The sequence below is a fragment of the Pteronotus mesoamericanus genome, unplaced genomic scaffold, assembly GCF_021234165.1.
Source record: "Pteronotus mesoamericanus isolate MK-2021 breed Mesoamerican mustached bat unplaced genomic scaffold, CSHL_Meso_final contig_657, whole genome shotgun sequence".
NCBI classification, from domain to species: Eukaryota; Metazoa; Chordata; class Mammalia; order Chiroptera; family Mormoopidae; genus Pteronotus; species Pteronotus mesoamericanus.
The window spans coordinates 454,255-460,541 of NW_026555229.1; the positions used below are offsets into that span (position 1 = coordinate 454,255).

Genomic DNA, 6,287 nt, shown 5'->3' on the forward strand with positions numbered 1-6,287 from the left:
ACCCCCCAGGCTTTAAAGTGGGGTTTTGACGGTCGCCAGACGCGTCGCTAGAGACTGTAGGGGGATGGGGGAGGAGTCGCAGAGAGTCTACGTAATCCGTTTGCATCGGCTCATTGGTTCATGTCAAGGGCTGAGAAGCCTTCAGCCAATAGAGAGCGGCGTTGTTACACACTTTCAGCAACGTTTAGTCTGCGCCCTCCTTCTTAGACCAGGCGGGGCACTGCCTCCGTCGCTTGGCAACAGCCAAACTGACGAAGAAGCCCTTGCTCCTTCTCTCCGCTAGGTGACAGTACAAGTTCAGCGGTAGGCCGCGCAGACATCTCTCGGCCTAGAGGACTGAGTCCTTTTGAGGGAGGGAAACCTGAGTCTGGAACTAGAATTGCATTATCTTTTCCCTACGGATTCTAAGCAAAGATAACCTCGAGGAAAGAAAATACGTCAAAGATTACATACCTTAAAAAAAAAAAAAAAGAGTCTCATCTAAATAGTGTACGAGGTGGGGCGGGGGGCGTATTAGAAAGATTCAGCTCCTTAAATTTTAACATTGAGAAATTACAAAAATAGTTTAACCTCAATAAATGTATGAAATCACTAGAGAAGGGGGCTGAGAAATAGAGTAGGGGACAATGTGAGAGGATAGAGAATGAGGATAGAAAAGAGAGATATTTTCTAGGAGATGAAGAGAAAATAAGATTCAAGAATGGAAATAGCTGAGGGATGGTGAAAAAAAGGTACTTTTTTGCTATTATAAAGCACCACTTTTTGTAGCCCTCTTTGGGAAATTTTGGGTTTTCCCATGAGTGGCGTGTCTCTTCTGATTTCCTAGAGCAACACTGTCCAATAGAACTTCCTGCAATGTTGGAAATGTTCTATATCTGCACTTTCAATATAGTGGCTACAGGCCATATGTTGCTTCTGTGCACTTGAAATGTGGTTAAACTAACAGAGGAGCTGAACTTAAAAAATTTAATTCGAAGTTAAATAACTACTTGTGACTAGCAGCCACCATATTGGATAGTACAACTCTAGATGATCAAAATTTGCTCTAGTTAGACCCACTGTCTTTCTCAGTCTAACGGTTCTTGCGTTTGGATTATTTCCATTGCTTGGTTTGGGGACACAGATTAAGCTCTGGTAAGAGTTATCTTAAATCTAGTACACTTACAGCCGTCGCTGAGAAGAAGGCCTAAGAACGACATGTCCCTGCCAGCGGGAGAGGCAGGGCACCTGTGGCGCTGTTTTTCTGAGTACAGGGGGCCTGGAGGCTGGCTGAGAACGAGGGTCGGCGGAGGCTGCCGCTGCTTTGGTGGCCGCCAAGCTGGGGGCCCCGGGCGGTTGAGGAAGCCGCTGTGGGGCTCCTGCGACGACTGCTGCTGCTGTTGTCGTCCTGCGGGCCGGGGCTCGGCGTGGTTGGCTTGGTGGGAGCCAGGCTGCCTGAGACCGTTATTTGGGCCGTCAACGCGGACGGCGCAGCGCAGGTGGACATGCGCGGCATCCACTTCCGCAAGGACTCTTTGGGAGGCCGAGCCTCTCCCTAGGGCATGAAACGGCCAATCCTCCCTACCAGTCCCGAAGACCAGATCCTGTATCAAACAGAGCGGTACAATGAGGAGACCTTTGGCAATGAAGTGCCCAACAAGGGTGTTGAAATTTGTCAAGGTCTGCTTTGCACAGTCCCAGAAGGTATTTGATCTGTGATTGAATGTTGTGGTGAAGGACTTGGATAGCTTTGATAGCGTTGGGCACAGCACAGCTCGTGATGAAATCATCCCAATGACCATTGGAAAAGCAAAGCTGAGCGTCTAGGGAGAGGTGTCCACCTTCACAGAGAAACTCGACATTGAATTTGTCAAGGGGTACTATGACAGTCCCAGAGCCTGTGCATTCTACGTCATGGTTGGGTCAGTGGATGATGGACCAAAGCTGCAGCCTAATCCAGGATTGGAGAAGAAAGAAGGGGAAGAAGAAGAAGACAATGAAGGATCTAAGCTCAAAAGACAGACCAATAAGAATCAGATGCAGTCAGGCCCCTGCACGCCCAACCCCTATGCCTCTGTCATCAGCAGCAGCCTCAGGTTTCCCATCCCGGTGGCCTTCGAAGTCTTCATTCCAACCCACTTCTGCCTCTGCCGGTGGTGAAAACAAATTGCCACCCTGAATAGGGTGAAGGGGTGTGGGAAAGTAGCTTTGAAAGTGTTGGTTGGTTTCTACATTTTTCATGGTGAACAACACAAACAAACTAAACACACACACACACACACACACACACCCCTTAAAAGAGATTAAAAAGAGGCAGAGTAAAGAGAGAGCAGCCCTCCTTCACCACCTTGTCCCAAACCTGCTTCAGTCATAGTCCTCTCTTTGTGGCTGGCCCTCAGCCATTTCTTTCCTCTCTAGGGGATCTCGGGTAAACTGGGTCTGATCTGTTCAAGGATCCTCATCTGTATAGCTAGTGGAAAGGACTCTGAACTTGGAACAGACCCCTTTTTTTAAGATTTGAAATTAACAGAAGGGAAAGGGTCATCTTATTACCTGAGAAGACCAGTGCTGGGAATTGGGTATGTTCTGAAGTTACGTTCAGACACATTTCCAGATGTCCTGGGATTGAGAGTACGTGTGGTTTCTGTGTGTGTAAAGATGTATAACTTGTATGATAAAGAAGAAAACAGAAGCAGAGGGCTTTAAAAAAAGGAAAAGTAGATACGTTCTAACTTGGAAGCCTTTCTGATTTTATTCCATTGGTGGTTCCACCTTACTGTTTGACCTGTCTTCCTGATATGGGCCAGTTAGAGGACTGTCTGGTATCCAAGACAATTAGTCTATGACAGGTCCTCAAATTGCCTCTGAATTACTACCACAAATAATTTTGATTTCAGCGCCTTTTGGGAACTTGATTCCTTGTCCCTTTTTTAAAATTTCTTCATCTGGCTCATTTGAATTCTCTCTCAACCATCTCACTAAATTATTTCCAAGAAAGGAAGAAGACATGAGGACTTAGGATTCCCTCTGCTTGAATGTCTTATCATCTACCACTTCATCTTGATGGTACCTCCCTCCCGGAATCTCTGAGCCAGCAGCCAGGGAGACCTGACCCAGCACATCTTTGACTGGCCCCTTTGTAGGGTCTTGCTGCCAGGGGACAGAGATGCTTTCCAGCCTGCAGCAGCAGAACACTTGACCTCAAGCATGTCTTCTGAGTTTTGGATTAGAAAAGACTTAAGTTAACATAATTTAGGAGCAACCTCAGCGACTTGAGCCCTACTAAGTGACTGACCACTGTTTAGAGGGCCTAGTATATGATGTTCATTTATTTCTGTGTCCTTTTATGTCACGGTTCAGCCAGTTTGGAGTTATGCCTAGAGCTGTCCCAAGGAAGTGGACTGATTGTCACTATCTGGTTGAGGAACACTGCTTACTGATCTTAATAGTATGCCCTGCTGTCCTTTCATTTTCCCATCCAAGTAGCAGTCAGGTTCTTGGTGTGACAGGGCTGAAAGATTTCCAGTCAGCCATAGTCTTGGCAGCTCTGAACCAACCTTAGCATGAAATTATCTATCTTGAATTCCCTGGAAAACTTTCTGCAGGAAATGAAGCTTCCCTGTTTCCCTCTGCTGGTCACTGTCATCTTTTTCCGAGCTACAGGGAGTTTCATGGATGGAAGGCAGTAGGATTGGCTTCTGCTTGGGCTGGAGCAGCAAAGAATCTCAGATCAGGGCAATTTTTTAAAAAGGATGTTTAATTTTGATTTTGTCTTTTTGGATATGTCTTTAAAGAGCTTCACCTATTTGAACCACTTATTATGTGACAAAGCGAGTAGCCCTTGGGCTCACATCTTGGATTTTGGCTTTTAATAAGATACTTTAGGCCAGAATTTCATTCTTTGACAGTTGTAGCCCTTTATTTTAGGTATGACTTTGGCCTTAGTACCAGGGCATTGAGTCAGGCAGTTGGTTAGTTGAGGTCTAAGGCTGCAATTGGGAATTTGGAGTGCTGTGCAAAGCTCCCTGCTTTAAAGAATGACTCCCTGTAGCCTTGGCCTTGGGACTCCCTGCCTGGGGGAGTGGACATCCTGACTATTAATTGAGCTTCTGACAGTGGCTTTGGCTCCTATTCCATCACAACTCCCCAGAGTTGTAGGCTACTGCCAGTACAGTTGACAACAGGAGGAAGGAAAACTTGCTGCCTCCATTCTGCCTTGTTAGTTTGTCTGGGTCTCACTGTGGAAGGAGGGGTCTCCACCTCCTCACCTCAACACACCCTTCAGTGACTCAGAGTCTCAGAAGGAAACCCTGGTCTCTGGGACCATTTCCTAGTGATACTGTAAGCCAAGCAGTTCTGCTTCTGCCTCTGTTTTCAAGCTCACCCTTTTCCCCTGAACTCGGGGATAGGGATGGGCACTTTTCTTTTTGGTTGTGTCTGAAAGGAACGAACAGCTTCCTGTGGCTGATAAAAACAAAGGGGAAATGAGGTAACAGGAGGAAATGGTGGAGGCTGGGCTAGAGTCCCCTGGACCAAGGGCTGGTCACAGCTAGCTCATGATGCTGACCTTGAAAGCTTTTTTTTTTTCCTCCTCCAAGATGATATAGGTACATGAAGTTTAGATTGAAGGGATGGGATGGGACACTCTTAATTTTTATTTTTTTTATTTTTTTAAATTTTATTTTAATTTATTTTTTCAAATACATTTGTCTCTGCCTACCCCCCACCACTTTCCCTTGCCCCCTCCCTCCTTCCCTCCCTCAGCTCTTCCCCTTTGGTTTTGTCCATGAGTCCTTGCTATATGTTCCTTGACTTGCCCCTTCCCTTCCTTGTCCCCGCCCCCCCTCCCTCCTTCCCTCTTGTCTCTGTTGTTTTCTTTTCCTTTCAGTGTTGCTGGTCTTATTTTCCTTGCATCTTTGTATTGTTGATTAGGTTCCACTTATAGGTGAGATCATATGGTATTTGTCTTTCGCCCCCTGGCTTATTTCACTTAGCATAATGCTCTCCAGTTCCATCAATGCTGTCGCAAAGTTTAGTAGTTCTTTTTTTCTTTCTGCTGCGTAGTATTCCATTGTGTATAGGTACCATATCTTTTTGATCCAATCATCTACTGATGGGCATTTAGGTTGCTTCCAACACTTGGCTATTGTAAATTGTGCAGCTATGAACATTGGAGTGCATAGGTTCTTTTGTATTGGAGTTTTGGTGTTCTCAGGGTATAGTCCCAGCAGGGGAATCGCCGGATCAAAAGGCAGTTCCATTTTGAGCTTTTTGAAGAAATTCCACACTGCTTTCCACAGTGGCTGCACCAGTCTGCATTCCCACCAACAGTGGACTAGGGTTCCCTTTTCTCCACAGCCTCGCCAGCACCTGTTGGGACACTCTTAATTTTTATATTGTGGGGGTCCAAAATTACTCTGTAGTAATTTTGCTCTTTTTTTTTCATTTTTGCTTTTTGTAGTGTTTGTTCCCATGCCAGTATTTTGAGCCAGGACCCAGACCTGCGCTATAGGGGGTCGGATTAGGGTTGGGGGGATGATGAGTGATGCCAGTTAGGGGTGGGGAAGGAGAGGCCTAGGCTCTTCTGCAGGATCCACACTCTGTCCTAAGCTTTTTAGGTCCCCCTGAGCCCAGCTAGCTAAAGCCAAGGTGGAACTCCTTTTGCCAGGAGTGTGGCTTCCGTTGTTCTGGGTGGACCACACAAAGATGTCTGCTGAAGATGGCCTGAGAGTCTGCCGTGGAGCCCTGATTTGGGTCAGGGGCTAGCTGCCTCTAATGGGACCTTTGTGGGCTTCACTCCTGCTGAAACATTGTGCCAGGAAGCAATCTGTGGGACCCATGTTCCCAAAAGTAGAGCCATTTTTTGGAAAAATTTCCTCTATTAAGGAGAAGCTGCTCAGGGGATACCTTGAGTTCTGGTGACTTGAAAGGCCTTCATTTTCAAGCATAAGTGGTGTTAGACTCCCAGGAAGACCACAGGGCCTGCAGGGCCGCACGTTGGTTTGAGAGTGTGATTTTATTCTCTTGTTCCCATTGTTTACCTAAGAGATACTGGCCTGAAATCAGAGATCACATAACAAGTCATTTAGGTTTTTAAAAGATGGTGTCAAGTTTGAGTTAAGTTTCCCTTCCTCTCTCTCTGCCTGGGAACTGTATAGTCCAGCTTCAGAATTGTGATTTGACTTCTTTATCTTTTTTGGAGAAGTGTCCATTCTAAGGAATTTCTCTTCCTTCTTATCCTGTCTATGTCCTGTCCTGGGAGGGCCTAGCCATGGCTTTTAGAATCTCAGCTGAAAGTCAGAAAACAG

At 46.2% G+C, this 6,287-nt stretch overlaps 1 pseudogene; it reads left to right on the forward strand.

Annotated features, from left to right (window-relative positions):
• The first annotated feature begins 64 nt into the window (after positions 1-64).
• LOC129077030 (malectin-like) lies at positions 65-2,139 on the forward strand (annotated as a pseudogene).
• The last annotated feature ends 4,148 nt before the right edge of the window (positions 2,140-6,287 follow it).